Source organism: Gasterosteus aculeatus, chromosome Y (assembly GCF_964276395.1).
Source record: "Gasterosteus aculeatus chromosome Y, fGasAcu3.hap1.1, whole genome shotgun sequence".
Classification (NCBI taxonomy): domain Eukaryota; kingdom Metazoa; phylum Chordata; class Actinopteri; order Perciformes; family Gasterosteidae; genus Gasterosteus; species Gasterosteus aculeatus.
The window spans coordinates 17,156,867-17,177,412 of NC_135709.1; positions in this window are offsets into that span (position 1 = coordinate 17,156,867).

Consider the following 20,546-nt stretch of genomic DNA (forward strand, 5'->3'; position numbering starts at 1 on the left):
TATGGGGGAACCGTTTGAGCATGTATTGGTGGATTGTGTTGGCCCTCTGCCAAAAACGAAATCTGGCAACCAGTTCCTATTAACTATAATGTGTGTAGCTACCCGGTACCCTGAAGCTATCCCTCTTAGGAGTATAACAGCTAAGGCAGTAGTTAGGGCCCTGATCAAGTTCTTTTCTACTTTCGGCCTCCCTAAGATCGTGCAAACCGATCAAGGTACCAACTTCCTTTCGGGTATTTTTGAGCAGGTGTTAACATCACTGTCAATAGCACACAGAGTCTCGAGTGCTTATCACCCGGAGTCGCAGGGGGCACTTGAAAGATGGCATCAGACGTTTAAGTCAGTGTTGCGCAAATATATCATGGACAGCGGTAGGGAATGGGATGATGGAGTCCCCTTGGCTTTATTTGCAGTTCGGGAAATAGTGCAAGAGTCACTAGGTTTTAGTCCAGCAGAGCTGGTATTTGGCCACACAGTTAGAGGACCGTTAAGGGTGTTAAAGGATCAGCTAACAGGAGAGGGTTCGCCCACCCAGCGAAACGTGCTGACCTACGTGAGTCGCTTCCGAGAACGACTGCACGAGGCTTGCAGTATCGCTAAGGAAAGTCTCTCTGTTGCACAGCAGGGTATGAAGCGGCAGTTTGATAAAAAAGCACTTCCACGTTCTCTTCAAACAGGTGACTTGGTTTTAGTGTTGCTGCCTATTCCAGGTACTTCAATGAGTGCTCGATTTTCTGGCCCTTATACTATTGACAGGAGGTTGAGTGATACTGACTACGTTGTCAGGACTCCTGATAGAAGGCGGAAAACCAGAGTTTGTCATATAAACATGTTGAAAAAGTATTACACTAGAGCCGATGTCCAGCCTGAGACTCGCAGTGTACCTCTTGTAGCCACTGTTGCGGTGTCAGCTGTGAGTCCTAACACCGCAAATGACGAGGATGGCCTGAGTTTGCGCAATGCTCAGCAACAGACTCCTCGGTTGTCAAACTCAGAAATGTTGTTGAAACTTCCGTCCTTAATGTGTCATTTAAGCAGGGAGCAGGAAGCTGACCTACTCTGCCTTATCTCAGAGTTCCACTGTCTGTTTGGAGATGTGCCTACCCGCACTACGGTGCTAGAGCACGACATCGATGTAGGTGAGTCCAGACCTATTAAGCAGCACCCGTACAGAGTAAATGCATACAACAGATCTCTGATGAAAAAAGAGGTTGATTATTTACTGGAGAATAACTTTGCACGACCCAGCTCCAGTCCATGGAGTTCTCCGTGCTTATTGGTTCCAAAGCCTGACGGTACTGTCCGATTCTGCACAGATTATCGTAAGGTAAACCATGTAACGGTGCCTGACTCATTTCCTATGCCCCGCGTAGATGATTGCGTGGATACCATAGGATCCGCTCGCTATGTCACAAAGTTGGATCTATTGAAAGGTTATTGGCAAGTTCCCCTTTCACCAAGGGCTTCTGCCATCAGTGCTTTTGCAACTCCTGATAATTTTGCGCAATATTTCGTGATGGCTTTCGGGATGAGAAACGCTCCGGCCACTTTCCAGAGGTTGGTGAGTAGTGTGTTCAGTGGTGTGCCTAACTGTACAGCATATTTGGATGATGTGGTAATACACTCGTCAGAGTGGACTGCTCATGTGGACTCTCTAAGAACAGTGTTTCAGCGACTAGCGGATGCATCTCTGACACTAAACCTTGCAAAATGTGAGTTTGGAAAGGCAACTGTGACCTACTTGGGTAAACAGGTGGGCGGAGGCCAAGTGCGACCCTTGGAGGAAAAGATCGCAGCAATCACGTCTTTTCCAGTACCCACCACTCGGCGGGAATTACGGCGATTCCTCGGAATGACTGGTTACTACAGAGGGTTCTGTAGGAACTTCTCTTCCGTTGTAGCCCCGATGACTGACTTGATCAGTCCATTGGTAAAATTTGTCTGGTCAGATATGTGTCAAATCGCTTTTGAATGCTGTAAAGCGCTATTATGTAATGCCCCGGTACTAAGTGCTCCTGATTTCAATAAATCTTTTTCCATTGAAGTCGATGCGAGCTCTATTGGTGCTGGGGCAGTTCTAACTCAGATGGATTCTGAGGGTTTGGTCCACCCTGTGGGATTCTTTTCAAAGAAATTCAATAGTGCCCAAATGCGCTACTCGACCATAGAACAGGAGACGTTGGCTTTGCTGCTCGCGCTCCAATTTTTTGAGGTTTATGTTGGGTCTAGTGCGGAGCCTGTGATGGTTTACACGGACCACAATCCGCTGGTGTTTCTGCATCGCATGCACAATCACAACCAACGACTAATGCGTTGGTCCTTGATTATCACCAATTACAACCTGGTGATCCACCACAAAAAGGGCACCGAAAATGTGTTTGCAGACGCTCTGTCCCGGGTGTAACCATTGTGGGTTAGTGGTGGCTAAGTTTTGTTTGGCCTTTAATTTTTTTCTGGATTTGACTTCAAGCTGGGTTTAACCCATGAACTGAGGTATCGTCAGCCACGGGCTGACTCTTTATGGGGGGGAGTGTTACGTACAGTGCTATAAGGGAATAGGTCTACAGATATGGTGTTCTTTTTTTGTGTTGTTGGTTTGTGTTTTTGTCTCCCCCTTCTGTTTCCATTCTCTCACTTCACAGATGTGCACACCTGGTCCCCCTCATCCAATCACCACACCTGTTCCAGATCTCCCATCAACCATTCCTTTTTATATAGTCAATGTTTGTTTTCAGGGGGAAAAGGGCTATTTTGTGTTGAGCTGGGCTCTCGGTTGGAAGAGCACTGTCTTGTGGTAGTTGTGGTAATATCTTTTGGTGGTGTGCACAGGGTCAATGAGGACAGGTAAGATACTCCGGGGTTTACATATTGCATACACGTAGGTGTACCTGTTGTTAGTACCCTAGGCTAGAGTGAGCACCACCCACTGTACTTTTGGGTGCTAAGCACCGGTCAATGAGGGGCGGTTTGTTTAGGTTCTTTTCTTTGGTGCCACTGAAAGTCCTTGTTGATCCCTGTGTTGCACTTTTGCAAAATAAATACTTTTTTGTTACATTTTGTGTGGTGGATTTGTGTGGCTGGCGCCTCACTTGCTTTGACCTGTTGCCCTTATGTTGCGCTCCAGGTCGAGCCACCAGGTAGCGTAACAATGACTATGGCCAGTTTCATAAATCATTTCAAATAACTAACCAATGTCTTCATTCATGCACAATCAAGGCAGTTTCCATGAAGGAAATTTTTGCCAATGTAACTTCACCCCACATGAGAAGAAGTTCTTTTATTTTTTTTAAATAATATTGCTCCATCCCTGGCTGAGCACAATAATTTATATCCAGCTTTGGCATCTCTTGCCTCCCAACTATGAACCATCTTCCTCACTCATCCAGAGACCACCTTCCAAACTGCCCTGCTGCTGGAATCAGTGGTCCAGACTGAAAGCCTATAAAAGAGAGGGGAGTCATAGGCAGCCCATCTGGACTCCATCAGGACTAGGTAAATACAGCCAGATCCCACATGGAGTCGTGGAGCCGGTCCTTGGCTCCCACCCACCATCACAAAAGACTCAGGCAATGGCTAAAGATAAAAAAGCTACACACTTTGTCATTAACTCAAACCGTGTGCACAAATGCAAATCTGCACACGGTTTAATGCGTCTACTCAGTCTGTCATTTTGGATTAGTCCTCCGGTAGAATTGTATATAAGAGAGGAGACATACATCCAATGCCAGGTTGTGTTTATTGTCTTTCGGCCTTTGATTCATGGCAACTGTTTTCATAATTTCTGCTGTTTCACTGGCCTCTACTCTGACCCTAACTTCACACTGCACCCACCACGCATTAGCCAGTGCTGTCCTCGAATTGCCAGTCAAAAAGCATGAATCAAACATTAATCAATGAGAAACAATCAGACCAATTGAGGGGGACCAAGTGAGCTAGCAATTTATTTTTGATAAATGTAGCACTTTTTTGCAATTAAATACAGTCTCCAGAATCAAGAATATAATTTATAGGCTGCAGGAACTATTGTGTCCCCTGCAGAACTATGTGAACATGACCTCTTACCACTGCGACTGCGTTTGAAGAGGTCTGCATAGGTGATTTAATGCTGCTACCTTGGAATTCCTCTAATAGGCGTCTCCACTTGAAACGTTGCGCACAGTTTTGAGCTTTGGCGGTTGCACAAAGAGGACGCTGCAGGAGAATGAAGTAAAAAAGTTTCCACACGTGTTCAGATTAGATACCCCTTCTCTCTCTTACAGACTGCAGGCGCAAAAAGAACAGCCTTCTTCGTTTAGCAATTCATCTCCCAGCAACACCAGCCAGCAATGCGTATTTCTTCCTGCAAGCTTCTTTCAGAGTACTCTTTTCTCTACCTGACTTTTCTGCATTATTGTTAGCCTTTAACCCAACCCAGCCGTGTTGTCACATATGACAAAGCTGGATTGTTTCACTGGCTCACTGTACACTTTATTACTTTAGTGTTTTACTCACTTGAGATGTCTTTCAAAAAGAGAGATTAACTTTCATGGCCTTGCCTTCGCTGCACATTTGATCTTTTGTGCTTTTGTGCTATGTGGTGATCAGCCTTGGTGGTGAGGAAAGACGGGCGATGGCCATAAAGAAACTAACTGCGCTGCGTCGTGTTCCTGGCGAGATTTATTGCAATAATCACGTTGTAGGCGGTCACGGCCAGGGCAGCAACATATGGAAATATGCAACGATAATAAACATTGACATTTGGCTGAGTCTCTTTATTAAAATCAATAGGAACCCCAGTGGCCCGTGCTGCAGGCATCATCAGTGCCTCAAGAGATGGAAAAAGGTCTCATCTGGATAACGCTGTCTTCCATTGGGAGCCTGGCTTCAGGCATTGGAAAGACTCCGGGTTAGCGGCTGACTGGTTGGTTGGTTGGTTGGTTGGTTACTTAAAAATGACTTGGATAAAATAGTTAAATAATCATTGCGCGTTTGTGAAAAGAGCCCTGTGTGAAACTAAGATGCGCTACAGGCTCATTCTCCGCACTGACCTTTGCAACCTTACTTCTACTTCAATAAATCGAAGGCACACTGTTTCTTGCATTAGTATGTGCGTGTCATTGGTAGGAATGCTTTACCTTCCTTATTTACCTTATCTTAAACCTATTGCAGCGAAGAGGCTGACTTATATGAGCTATATTCCACAACTTAACTTTCCATTGAACATACGTAAGTCATAACATTAAAACGGGAATTTTGATAGTGGGTAGACAAACTAGATTATGAGTATAAAAGAGAGGCTACAGTGTTAATTTAAATTTCTCCCTGCAGTGGGGATTCTATTAACTTTTAGCAGGAAGGGCATTGAGTCGCTTATGAACACCATGTGTCAGTTCTTCTTGTGTACTTGAGCTGCTTTTATTAGATCTTGCTTACTGGAAATAAAGACTGCACCACATGTTGTACCATCGTTCTTTGAAATTGAGCAAAACTGACTCCGCTTTACTGTTCATGGGCATGGGAATGTTCACGCTTGCCATCAATACTATATCCGACCCAAAATATACTCACACAGCGCTGAATGCTTTGGGTCTGGTGAGTTATTATTAACAAATGAATTGCCTTGGAGGGAGCTTCAAATAGGATCTGCTTGGTAGTAGACTTAAAGTAGTATGTTGAAAATATTTCACTTTAAGTTGGTCATTGTATGCAACTTTGCATGAATCTAAATGCTAGCGTGTGTGATATGTAAGAATACAAAGAAAAAAGTAGGCATCTTCCAATTTAAATAACAAAACATTGCAATTTATAAAGAAAAAATGATTATTGGTCCAGTGATTATCTTGACAGTGAGGAATAGTTTTTAGCCTTTATTACAGAGAAAGAAGAAAGACATTCAAATGTAAACAGAGCAGCAGTATGGCTTTGTTTACATCTATATGTAACCCATTTTAAATAACGACTTGCTTTTTTTCCAACAGCAGGTAAACCTCTCTGTATAAGTGATAAATGTTGGGAAAGGCCATCATTTGAGGACGTCTTAAGTGCTTCATAAGCCTCTGTCCCGCGCCACATTCCTCTGCCACCCAGACTCTAAATTACTGTAAACTAAACCAAAGCCACACCACGGCAACGGAAGGGTGTCAATTTGGACAGGAAATAATTTATTTGAATGTGACTAGAGTTTCTCTGGCTCAGATCCCTGGTGGGGATGTGGAGAGGGGCTGTGTCTGGTTACTCTGTCCCTTGACGCATGTGCCACATGCAACCCAAACAATAGTCGATTCATCCATCTCCCTCCCCGTCTACGGAAACGGCCCCGGGAATGCTGCGAGAGAAAACACACGGCGCGTGCACACATCACAACATCTTACAACCGAGGCCCACCCTGACCCTATTAACGGGATCGGGTAACTAGACAATTTCAGAAATGTTGGTTACAGCACTATGCATGAACTGCATGTACTCAGTCATATCCAGCCAGGGACCTTGGTTTCTTGTCATCGCTCTACTGTCTAGCATCAATAAGGGCATTGAAACAGTTTTGCGGTACCTATGCAGGTTTTACATTTTGGTAAAAAGAAAACATTGTCATTGAATTGATAGCCGGTATATGGGGTTTCCTAGGTGTGGGTATTTATAAATGAACATCTATTGCAGTCTCCCTCTGAGTACCTGGTATGACCTTAGCTGACTGATTCTTATCAGTCTTCTATTTCTGTGTGTGCTCTCAGAAATATCTGGGAGTATCATGTCCTTTACTCGAGGAAGCCGGCTCGGGTTTGTTATTGTTTCTCCACAACCTACCAGCACGACACACAGTGGAGTTATTATTTATTCAGGTAGCATAGAGAAGTAATTGATTCCCAGCATCTTGCGTGGACACATACTGTAGTCTATGTGGAAGCCGCTGCGGCTGGCTCAGGCTACGCTAAGAATAATAACAACACCATGGGTCCATGTGTGTAATCCCTACTGAAAAGTACCCCCCCCAACCCCCGATCCTTCTCCATTCTTACCTCCCAAAATGTTTTTCTCCCCAGCCTGGGGTTAGACAGCGTAGGGGGTATAAAGGGCCTCAGAGTTCCCCAGTAGGCCTCCCTTACTGGTCCCACTCTGAATGGGTGTCTGTTCCCTGCCATCCCAATCTCTCATCACCACCCCATCAATCCCATGCCTCTGTAACCATCCCTCTGCAAACAGGGCTCCACTTTGTCCCAAAAACCCTCCCCGCATCCTCCCCCAGTCCCTCTGCCTCACAGGCCCCCGCTGTGCACGGGCCGTGACAGCTACCTGACAGCAGAGGCCCCTCAATGACAAGAATTTTCAGCCAAAGCCTCCCTTCATCCCCCAATGCATCGACGAAAAAAGAATGCTAGCAAGCAACATTCCCAAATATATCCAAATACCAAGTGTCAGTTCAAGAGTGACAGACCTTCCACTGCTCTCTACATCCATAATGAAGCCCCTCCACTCTGCTTTCATCCAAATTAAGGTCCCCTGACCCAGTAAACGTCTGCAGGATCAAGGACTCCTCTGGGAATTGAGGTGGATGTCATCACAGCATACCAGCCCATATGCCAATTAGCATTGCTGGAGAATTTTGTTTTGCTTCCCTCTTTCACTAAGCCCCCTCCTCGGAGGCAGATGCAGCCAATGTGGCACGCGCCTCGCTGTCACCGGAATTGCCTTTGATGCTGAAAATGGAGATTTTCTGTTGCAGCCTCTGCTAAATTGAATACAAATTGAAATTGAAATTCTTCAATATGTGGCTTCCAACCAATTCTGTCGGTGTCAAATATGGCCGCTGTTCCTCAACAATTCCAGTCTTATACTTCCACAATAGCTTCTCCCTCTGTTCCTTGGCACTGTGTTCAAATGCAGGGATGTCAGTTGACTGGTGATTTGCTATGATAGTAAATGGATCTGGCCGGCCACGCTGAATACGCTGTGGCTGTGTGTGCATACAATGTGAATTCAATGTGAACCCTGGTGTCATTTTCAGGTTGTCTGATGGGTCAAACCAACGCGGCACGTCAGGAGACGGGTGTTCTTCTCTCAAAGTTGGTGTGCAAGTTCTTTTTAACCCACTTGTACTGTACTTTTGATGTGTTGTTTCTATTTTAGTTTACTTATTAAGTTATGTTTCCCAAATATAAGAAATTGTTTTTATCCAAAACGTTATCCTATGCGACCCAGAAAGTTGAAGGCTTGACCAAGTGTCAGTATGTGACTAGTAGGGATGAGAATGTGTTCGCCTATCACAGCGTCAGCGCGGGGGAAGAAACCCAAACTAACGTTCCAGGCCCCTCCTGCTGTCGCTGCTTTGTGACTTTGCCACACACGCTGTGTGGCCAGCTGTATATACTGTGGTATGCGTCGTCGTGGCGCAGGGGTTAGAGAAGGTGTGCTGGGAAGCACAAGGTTGGTGGTTCGATTCCAGGCTGCCCCATGTTCCATGTCGAAGTGTCCCTGAGCAAGACACCTAACCCCTAATTGCTCCCCAGGCAAAAATGTGAAAAAGCCATGGGTTTAAAGTAAAGTAAAGTAAAGTAAGTCGCTTTGGATAAAAGCGTCTGCTAAATGACCTGTAATGTAATGTAATAATGGTTGTTGGCATTTTATACATTTATTGTGGTAGCACAGATGGACTGACGACAAAAAGGCCCAAAAAAACATTATTCATCAGAAGATCAACCATAAAACATTAGCAATATTAATACTGCACATTAGATATATTTAAAAGCATGACTCAAACAGTGTCGACACTTTTCTATCTCAGAGCGAAAATGTGTCTTTTCTGGAGACTGCAAAATAAAGAGAAACACAATGTGCACTGGACCTCTACTCAACCACATGCGCTAACCACAAACGATGCGCTGTAACTCACAAGCATTGTTTGAGACAAGAGGCACACTCTTAACGCTGGCGCTGGATCCAACCTTTAACCATTATCCAACCAGTATAGCAAATGCGTTCAGTGCATGCCTCGCTCCAGTCCCAGCACACAGTCTTCCCACAGCAAATAACTACCTGAGTACGTCCAACCAGAAAGGCTCAAACTCTTTTTCATTGAATGCTTCTCCTGTAGGCGGCATAAAAACAGGCATTCCTTTCTCGTAGGGCTTTAATATGTTATTATAGAGAAACCTTGTCATAAATTTTGACTCCTTGGCAGAACAAGTTGTAACTAAAAAGGAGCCTCTGCTTTTTTAGTGTTGTTTTTTAGGTCTCAGTGCTTGACGAACAGCCCTGACTTAGCGGGGGAGACATTATGTCCAGCAGCCAGGAGGGGGGCGGAAGGGGTTAGAAAGGGAAGTGGGTTGAGCCAGTGTTTGCCGCATTGGGTTTGAATAGCTGTCTTACTCGTCACGAGCGCTGTGGTCCGACAAGAATGTGATACCTCACTGCTCTGCTTGCTGTAAATCAATAGGCTAGCTGGTCTGGACCAAGTAGGAGTAAGTAGAAGTACTACTAAGTATTAAAGAGTGCGATCATTGACTTCCATGTCTACATGTTCTTCATCCAAATTCACATTTGTGTAGATCTATATCTCAGGCACGTAAACAGTTGTGTTGTTTCTGTCTGGATTTCCATTCATACCGCCCACGATCCCCATGAGACTTGTGGTTGAGTGCTGCATAGGCCCCCGGGCCTCTCTGGTTCTGCTGGCGTAAGGATATGCGATAGGATAAGTTGTGGTGTGGCTGTTTTGTGTGTTTTGCTTGATAATGCTGCAATGTTTCGGTTACTACAGAAGTGGGATTTGGCTGTAGGATGGATCACAGCTACCGGTTTAAAGTGAGATGTTGTTTGGGAACAGAGCACGATCTTGATTTTAGATATTTCCTGCAGATTCAACATATATGTATATATGCATATTTTAGACATGAATGGGCTACTTATCCAACTAGAGTTACTATGGATATTTGTTTTGACTTGCACTTATCCACATTTGTGCTCACATGATAGACATGTCGCTGGAGGATACAAAGAATGTTGTTTTTATGATCTGGATAGCAGTGTAAGGAAGGACGCTCAATTAAATGAGCCTGAGAGCTTTGTATGGAAAAAACTATGCTAAAATTACATCCATCATGTCCTCAAGAGAACTTATTTTTGCTTGTTTCACTTAAATAATCTGTCATGGTCGACTAAGAACTGAGAAGATTGTATTTTCCCATCAGCTCTTAGTCAGGACTGTTTCCTGGAGTCTTTCAGTCTGTATTCAAGTAAATCTCAAATAAAGGGAGTACTGGGTACTGGGATCTGTCTGCATGAGGCTGCAGGAAGCAAACACCAAATAACCTTTGTGAAAACGTAGTTTACCCCCAGGGTGATTAATAACAACAATAACATGATTAGCATGGATTATTTGGCAGGAGAGGTGGAGTCTTTCGGTCAGAACAATAGCCTAAAGTTGTAGCTACAATGGGTTTCTCTCAGACTCTCACTGACTCATTCTCAATATTTATACAATTATACGGAAAAACATGCATGCTCTGGAATGAAGCGGCGTTAAAATCACTACTTGGTCTTGGAACATGTCATCTAGCTGCAAGGCAAGGCAAAGCAATTTTATTTGTATAGCGCTTTTCATACACAAGGCAGACTCAAAGTGCTTCACATTATAACATTTCATACAATAAAGTGAAATAAAATTAAATAAAATTAAAGTGAATTAAAAGACAATTAAAAACAGCAAATCAAATTATAAATTAAAATCTTATTTAAATTGTTTAATTAAAGGCAGAGGTTAAGAGTGCAATGTAGGTAAAATTTAGCAGAAGGCGAAGCTGAACATAAAAGTTTTCAGTCTTGTTTTAAACGTAGTCAGAGTTGGGGCAAATCTTAAATCTTCAGGAAGTTTATTCCAGCTGTTTGTTGCTGCAAGTGGAACTGCAATACCCCAGGCTGTTATACTCGGATGCATAATATTTCAGGCAAAAAGCTGCATTCTGACCTGATTAGAAACAGGCAAAACAATATGTCATGCTGGTTAAGTCATTGTTTCAGCGAGTTCAGCAAGTAGTGGGATCATCCAGGCAGTTACATCTTGGTCCAACCTTGGGATCACTTGAGAGGATTGGATTTTCATGGATCCCGTTCAGATAGACACTCCTTACATGTACAGTGTTTAGAGACAAATCCGAAAGCTGTTTCAGGCTGCAAACATGCTGTAATCCTTATATAAAGCATTGGCTCTATTCTGTTAAAACGTTTGTATCATTATCTCCTAAACCTGTTGGCAGGATGGCACTTTATTGTCTCTGTGCCCAGTGTGATGCGTGTGCGTATTTGTGTGTGAAAAATAGAGTATCTGTGTGTTCTAGAAAGAAATATGGAATTAATCATAGAACCCTTAGTGAGCCACAGTTTTCATTTCATTGCACTTTAAATCTTCTCTCTCTTATTGCTTTTCTGTCTTTATATAACTTGTGACTATAACCAACCATGACAAGACAGATGACAGCCAATCTTCAACTATAAGACTCATTGCCAAAACCGTTAACTAATTTCCTCTTTAGTCATTGATTCCATAAACGGCATCTTGTGTGGCCTGGAATTAGCAAAATGTTTTTAACATAGCAACTGTTTGACATTTGGAAAAACATACAGCACATTGGAAATGTGTAAAGCTTTTTGTATTTCATTTAGATGAGCCCGTAAAAGGGATTTATTGAATGTAATTACCAACAATTTTTTGGATAGTTTATGTGTCCAGCAAAGGCAGGCACATTTGGATGTTCATTTTTAAACATCCTGCATTGCCATTCGGACACAGAATGCCCATGTTTTCCTCTTCTTCATTCAGACCACGTTATAATGAGATACACTCTGTTCATTGTGGTAGCCCGTTTGCCAAAAAGAAGTACGACTTATATTTGAACACACGATTGAAAATCACATCCACTGTCTGGTGCACATATTACCATTTCCTTTTGTTTGTGGGCTTTGACTGCTGCACCTCTTGCAGCGACACTGATCAGAATGCCGCTGACTCATCCCTCATAGCCGCCTTTGGTTGATGTGAGCGTCAGAGATAGGGTTAGGTTGTGGGTTGAGAAGCCAAGAAGACCGCGTGCGTGTGTGTGTGTGTGGTTGTCCATCTTGGCAGGAGGTTGGTAATACTGGAGAGTAGCAGCAGCAATATGAGTAACAGCACAGCCAACCACTCTGCCAATCTCTGTGTCTTTCGCTCCCTCCTGAAAACAGCCTTTTTCCACCATTTATTAGATCTGATTTATTATTTTTGTCAACCATTGAACAGAGGTTCATGACATTTTGCATGCTTTGGAGTGAGTACTCGCCGGGGCTCAAAGTGCTGCAAACGCAATGAATGCAGCACAAAAAAACCCCTAAAGCCTGTTCCGAGGTCATGCTTTCATTTACGGTGCCAGAAAGCTGTCTTTATCCAGCGAGAGACTATTTTTCATTCAATTACATGTTCCATGTGTGCGTTCCAGGGTTTCATGCACAGCAGCCTCTGAGCATGCCCAATCTTTCACACACATCCTCATCTCCAACACTCAGCTCGTTGCCTATCAAAACAGAACTGCAGAGGATCTGACTGGCACTTGTATGCATGCACGCTTTACATGCAGAGTTTCGGCACGTGCAGTCTGCCCTCTCTTTAGTTCAGTTCAGTGTTGTAGGCCCTTCCCTTTGATCTGGTTTGAAACTGCATAACATCAGGTGTTTTAAACGCATAACTTGATTATCTGAAGTTGTGCATGTGGTTCAAAATTGATGCTCTAGATTAACAATTCAACAATTTAAGAATTCCTGCACTTTGGAATAGACGTCCACGTGGGGCGGAACAGCCCGACTGTCTGCATGATGCAACGGTTGGCAGCACAGGATTTTTTCACCAGACAGGCGCAACTCCAAATGGGATGTCGTGATGCAATCTGGTTAGCCGGGCGCTTGCATGCCATAGCTTGCCAAAGCCGCACCAAATAGCAACATGTCGGCAGCGGTGTGTAACTCTCACTGCAAATGCTACTTTCCCCTCTGGTTGGGCGCCAGCCGTGGCTGTGGGCATCTTTTCTTTTTTTAGTTGCCTCTGTATTCAATTTTAAAAGTGCAAAAATGATTTGAATTTAGTGGTGAAAGCTCCCTGTGACCAAACAAAACAACCATTCGACCATGACTTAATAATTGCTAATTATAATAATTGTATGCAATGATTAAATGATAACGTGATTACGTTTTGGACTGTTAGGCAACAAAACCTCAAAGTGGTTCTCCCAGTTCGTACCGGAAGGTTACACAGTGCATTTTGGTGACTTCCCCTCAGGAAGCGAGAACAGGCCTGTATTTCAGCCTGATCTCTGAAACCAAGTGGTGGGTCGAAAATAAAATTTTACGAAGGCAGAGGATATGCTCCAACATTAACAACTGCAGCACGGGTGCATAGCGCAGTCGTTTCACGATAAAAGCCCTCGGCTTGAGTACACAACAAGGCTGTGAAGGCTGACAAGTCAAGAGAGAGTAAAATAATATTATTTAACTGAAGTTTGAAAGTTCTGCTGTCTAGAATGGCCTATCACCCCCCACCCCCGCCCCACAACCCAGGACCTGCCAATTTTCACAGCATATGTTTCTACTTAAAATTGCTCAGATTAGTTGATGCCACTTGTTCTATTTGTTTGTTTAATGAGCTTCAACTGACAGCAAATTGGCCCAAGGTAGCAAGAAAAATGTACCTTTCTGTTCTTGTTCAGCCTTGTGCTAAATTACCACAGTTTCCACATTAAGATACTGCTTATAAAAAACAAAAAATGAATCATTGCCGTGAAATCTTGTCAAATGTTTGACCACTAAGGGTTTCCCGCGTCTGGGTGCCGAGAAGCAGCTCGAGAGACGGGAGACTGCGTGGGCAGAAAGAAGATCTGGCCTCACTGATCTTTGCACTCTGCTATAAAGACAAGATCCACTAAGTGCAATAAAAACTCCTTTTGCTTTTCACATGTCTGATGGATGAGGTACCTTTTATTTCAAAGTTGTTTGAATTTGTAGATTTGTACAAATGTCCTGAGAACGACCCAGTTCATTGGCAGCGTCAGGCAACAGCTGCATAACACATTTTGTCCTTCAGCCCCGGTTGTGACGCTCGCCTCCATTGATTTGCCGAAGGCCAGAGGCCACACAGGTTTGCATCGAATCTTCCCGTCTGAAATGCGTTTTGCTGTAGAATATTGAATCTCGGTGATCAGGACCTCCATACACACACACACACACACACACACACACACACGCAGGTGCACACACTTTCATCTGTATGTCTGTGTGTCTGTTTGTAAGGCTGTGTTTAACCAGCAGTTTTAATCCACAACCCTCCCCATCTCACACAGTGTAAATCCTAATGCTGTCAATTTGATTGCCTGGTCTTTGCTTTAATCACATGCAAGTGCGCCATGCCACTGTGTTTCCCTGCAGGGTCTGGCAGCTTGTTTAGGTATGGATATGAGTTTTATTGGTCAGGATGGCGCACAACCCATAAGTGAGCAGCCACTGATCTGCAGCTCAATCAGGCCTGTAAACCGAGCCGGGAAGGGACAGCGGGCTAATGAAACAGAGACAAAGTCCATTTTCTGCCGCTTTGATTCACATTACAAGCCCCGGACAACAGCATTCTACTTCACTGTCCTGCCCCCACCCCCCAGGTCCCTTCCCCCGTTTCACCCTCACAGTTAACTGGTTCTGGCCTCTCCAAGCTGCAGGACAGGGACCGGAGGATTAGTGAGCAGCGTGCTTGGCCTTGTCCTGCTCCAGTTTGTGTTTTGATAAGCTGAATATTTTAGCTTTTTTGTAAGGGATGCTTGTTTAAGCATGTGTGTAATGTGACAAGGGCTTGCTTGGATAAGAGAGTGCGCCCCGGAGCAATGTCAATCTGCACAATCTGTGTCCCAGCGCGGCCGGTACACTTCCCCTGGAAACTGTGGTGGGGGGGCCGGGAATTGACAATGCTTCGCCGGATTGCGCTCCGTCCCGTAACTCCAGACCATGACTAACTGCTGCTAGTGAGATGGATCGTGAGTTTGCCGTAATCTCCACCGCAAATGTGCTCTGCGTAATATACCCCCCAACCCCGGTGGATCCCAGCTAACAAGTGCAGCTCCAGTGCAGGTCGATTGGTGGGAAGCTGAGAATAGTGGGAGAAGGAAACTTAGACATTCAGACTGATGGATAGGTGCTCAAATAACAACTGATAAGGAGCTTTCAGGTTTTTTTCAGAGGGTGCGTTGCAGTGAGAGCAAGGATGAATGGAGTGGAAACTGGGCCGGGGGCCACTCTGCACATCCACCTGAACCCTGCCAGAGCAATCAGCTATCAGACGTTTGGAGAGGGAACCGTTTGTCCACTAAGTGAATTCAACAGGAGTTTGTAGGGATTTTGCCTGCTTTTTGAGCTCTGATGCACGGATATTTAAGTGAAGTCCTCTTATTTTCTGGAGAGGCTGCCAGAGCCTGTCTGCCTTTTTAATGGGATCATAGCAGACACCCCGGGAACCCCCGCCAGTTGAAGTGATTCCACTATGTACTTCCAGCTGTGTAAACACACACACACACACACACACACACACACACGCACACACACGTATAGACACATGTACCCTCACTGCTAATAAAAAACACTCGCTGGCTCACGTTGGGGCAAATGCTAACTTTCCCTTTTCCTCTCAGATAAAAAAAAAGCTTATTTTTCTTCTTTTGAGAAAGTTTTCTTGGTCTTGTCAAAACGTTGAGTTGCTTGGAAACTGTAAACAAATTTAACAAAAGCTGGTGTTGTCTTTTCTCAGGCTTAGAATGCTCCTCGGAGAGCGACATTGTTCTTCCTCTCTCACCTTCTATATATTGCTTCTGCATTTCTTTCGCTCGTAAATCCTTTAATTTGCTCTTCTGTTTGTAAACTTAATTTTCCTCCCCTGTAATTTAGTCAGTGCTGCAACATTATTGGTTCTCCGTGTGATGCCGTGCAGCCCATATCTATCTACACATATTCACTTTTTCTTAATTGAAGTTGGAAATGTTTATATTCTTTTACAGCGCGTGGATACAAACCTCTCTGGAATGTTGGCCGTGGGTCATTTTAGCAGCTTCACTCAGCCGCCACGGTCTACAGAGTACGTTTGTGCAAAGAGGGAGGGAGAGGAAACAGTTTAGTGGCCGGGCAGTAGCTGTTCTGCTAAAGGCATTTAGACTTTAAAGCTCCATGTTTACTTTACCAAGAGAAAGTCGAGACTCCCTTATGGCCTTTTGAAATGCAGATGCCGGAGATTTTTGCCGTCTGCATTTTATGACTTATTTGCTTCCAAGGAGATCTTGAGACCTCTTATGGGACTAAATCTTTCCTCACTTTGCAAATGACAGGCAGAAGTTATCTACAGTGTAAAGAGGGCTTTCGCTGGTAGTGTAATCATACTTGCTTACACTTTGTTCTTTGGATGTGAGCTGTCCACTTTACCACCTTTTGTGAGGTGTGTCTGTTTTTTTTACTAACATAAAGAGAATTCTGTTCGTCATAGTAAAATGACGATTGCAATAACAAACAAACGGAAACTATGAGACAAAAATAATAAGTGTTGATTATGATAATAGTATAATAAGTAAAGAATTAAAGGAAACACAAAAAACAGTGGTCAATCAGGAAATAAGATCACTTATATTCATGCCGGAACTCCCCTATGTGGGGAAAACAAAGTAAGAAGCCTATATTTAAAAAAAAAAGCCTTGACATTGAAACCGCGCTGAAATGAAATGAGATCTATTGCGACAAAAAGTTATGGAGTCTGACGTGACCTCTTTAGGTCCTCCACCTTCCTCTCCCTCTCTTTCCTCTCCTCCACCATATAATCGGTGCAATCACTCAAACTATATCCTCCTCCTTCTACACACACACACACACACACACTCCCTCAACATGGGATTGCTTGTCGCTTCTAGGTAGTATGCCTTGTTATTGTAATGTTTTGTTGATTCATAAAATTACAGATTTTTGATCAATATTGTTCAATATATAGGCATATATATATATATATATATTTATATATATATATATATAATATATAAATATATATTATATATTTAATATATTCAGAAAATCAATTTCATCTGTTGTTTTGTTATTGGACCCATCCAAAAGACTATTTTACATATATTTATTGGATATTATATTTATTATCATATCATATCATTATCAAATATCTAGGAATTAATTTTTTTCAAGAAACATTTTTTCCATTAATAATAAATGTATTATTTCCAAACTTAAAACTAGAAAACAAACATTATATATTTAAAAAATTGTTTTTAACTGTAACTGGTTCACATCTTAACTATGAAATGACCTGTTTATTCGTAAAACATGAGCTCTTTTCTCATGGATGATGGGGAACTAATAGAAGTAGTCTTTAATTATATATCATGATATTTCTATAGGTAAGGAAGGCTTTTGTGGATGACTGCATAATAGACACAGCTCCACTTCAAAATGATCAAATCCCAAACGATGCCATTGATCTCTGTAAAACCAAAGACACAGCATGCTACCGAGAATACAAAGGGATGGTTGTTGTTTTTTCAGCATGACTATTCTTGCATTATTGTTCAAATGGAGATTTGTTGAAATCTTCTGTATTATGCAATTTAACTATGCTGGATAATGGAAAGCAGATTTTCTTAATGCAATAACTTTTATTCATGTCAGGTCTACGAAACAGAAAATTATTACTAATAATAATAATAGTAGTAGTAAGTATTGGTAAGTAAGTATTCTTCACCCTTTATCTTAAAGACATGAAAAATTACAACTGTGCTTTTGAATATTTCAAAAACATTCAAACCTTTCAATAAGTGACAAATTATTCCACACTTATTTGAACTCCCAGCAGTGCATTTATTTCTGAATTTACTAGTGTTTTCTTTTTTGGTTGTAGTACCCGCAAAGCTTCACCACGATTGTGGATTTTACGACAATTAGCCAAGCACTGCCCTGCCGTACTGCATTAGCCCGTGTGTCAGCGCAGACCTCAGGCTCATTGAACGTGTCTGGACTCCAGCCTCTACTGTTTGCTCAGCTGGAGGGCTCAGGCCTCCCCTCACGTCCAGTCCGCTGCTGTCCCCATTAACGTGTCGCTAAGCCGCCAGAAATTTACTACCGCGGCTCCACATACATTAATTAGTGTTATGGTATGCGTAATGCACAGAGGGCTTAAATCTGTTTAAGTTGTGGCAATAGAGAACTAATGTGTCACACACCTAATAGTGTTTTGTGTTATTGTGTACTTATTGTGCTCACTGTTTTACAACTTAATCACTTCCTGGCTTCAACTGGTTGCCACAACAATTTCCAGTCAGGATTTTGACCTCTTCATAGCACAGAGACGGCCCTTTTTAAAGTAGTAAATGACATCCGTCTTAACACAGACTCTGGCAAAACTTCAATATTAATGCTATTAGACCTCAGTGCTGCATTTGATACTGTCGACCACTCAATACTTTTGGACAGGTTGGAAAACTGGGTGGGGCTCTCAGGCACAGTCTTAAGCTGGTTCAGGTCATATCTACAAGACAGGAACTATTTTGTTTCCATTGGTGACTTCGTATCAGAAACAACCGACGTAACGTGTGGAGTCCCCCAAGGTTCGATCTTAGGGCCAACTTTATTCAACATCTACATGCTCCCACTAGGACAAATCATGCAAAGAAATAAAATTGACCACCATTGCTACGCTGATGACATCCAAATCTATGTAGCGCTATCACCAAACGACTATCGCCCCATAGATCTTCTGTGCCAGTGCATTGAGCAAATCAAAGTCTGGATGTGTCAAAATTTCCTACAACTAAATGAAGACAAAACTGAGATCATTGTATTTGGTGCTAAAAAAGAAAGGTTTAAAGTAACCCAACACCTTCACTCTCTGTCCCTGAAAACATCAAATAAAGCCAGAAATCTGGGGGTTATTATGGATTCAGATTTACACTTGGAGAATCAGTAACAAAATTGGCCTACTACCACCTCAAAAATGTAGCACGACTTAGAGGGCTCATGTCAGCTCAAGACTTAGAAACACTTGTACATGCCTTTATAACTAGTAGGCTAGACTATTGTAATGGTCTCCTTGCAGGTCTCCCAAAAAAAACTGTCAGGCAGCTCCAGCTTGTTCAGAACGCTGCTGTTAGAGTTCTAACAAAAAAAGAATTGTCAGAGAATTAATTTCAAAATCCTACTGCTTACATATAAATCACTACATGGTTTAGGGCCAAAGTATATCACTGATATGCTTCCAATACATAAGCCTTCAAGATCACTAAGATCTTCTGACACCAATCTGCTAGTGATTCCCAGAGTAAATACAAATCATGGGAAAGCATCATTTAGTTACTACGCAACAAACAGCTGGAATAAACTTCCTGAAGATTTAAGACTTGCCCCAACTCTGACACGTTTAAAACAAGACTGAAAACTTTATGTTCAGCTTCGCCTTCTGCTAAATTTGACCTACATTGCACTTTTAACCTCTGCCTTTAATTAAACAATTTAAATAAGATTTTAATTTATAATTTTATTTGATGTTTTTAATTGTCTTTTAATTCCTGCATTTTGTGATGATGTGAAGCACTTTGAGTCTGCCTTGTGTATGAAAAGCGCTATACAAATGAAATTGCCTTGCCTTGCCTTTTATGTCAGGGGGGAGGAGTATAAAACCTCAGGTCTGTGTTGGTACCACAGCAAAAGTAGTCATATTTATAACATTTTTTTTATAAATAGTTCCTGATCATTTTCCAGAATTATGTGAGAAACCATGATCTGATTGTATCCTGCACAAAGCATAAACTATTAAAACCAATTCACTGACAAAAATGGAGGGAAATAAAGTTTTCCTGTTTTGCTTGATAAAAGGTTAGTGTCAGACTTGTTAATAAACCATATCAACTTTATTTTAATGAGGAGACACTTCATTATAATGTAATGCTAGTTTATCAAGCATGCATGGATACAGATTGTGCAAAGTCTATGAAGGCTGGAGTCTATCCTGCCGTAGGGTTACCAGGGGAAGCGATGCTGAGGTCGGGTGAGGCATTTCCCCCCCGAAAGTCTGGACCCTTGTGGTGGTGAAGACAGTTAAAATCTTTTTAATGGTGCCTCCTCAGTGCCTCCTCATTGTCTCCTCATTGCCTCATCACAGCCTCCTCACTGGCCCACTGGATTAGCAGTGAGCCGAGAGCCAGGTGAATGATATATTGTGTGTGTTAAAGTGCGTTATCCAGCAGCAGTAAAAAAGCCACAATATATCTGCCAGGACGTACATTTCCTACGCCATATCCATCATTGGTGTATTTGTGCGCACGCCATACCAAAAATACCATACCTGTGCCGATTTAGGTTTGGATTTCATTTCAAGTGGAAAAGTAAATCACATCATGAATTGTGCGTCGTATGTGGCTGACATTCTAGACTACACACTACTGGCTGCACAAAGTGCTGCATGCACTACAAGACTTGGGAAGGAGTTCTCAAGGGTAGAGCCGTGCGTGGAATGAAAGCGCGCGTGTGTGTGT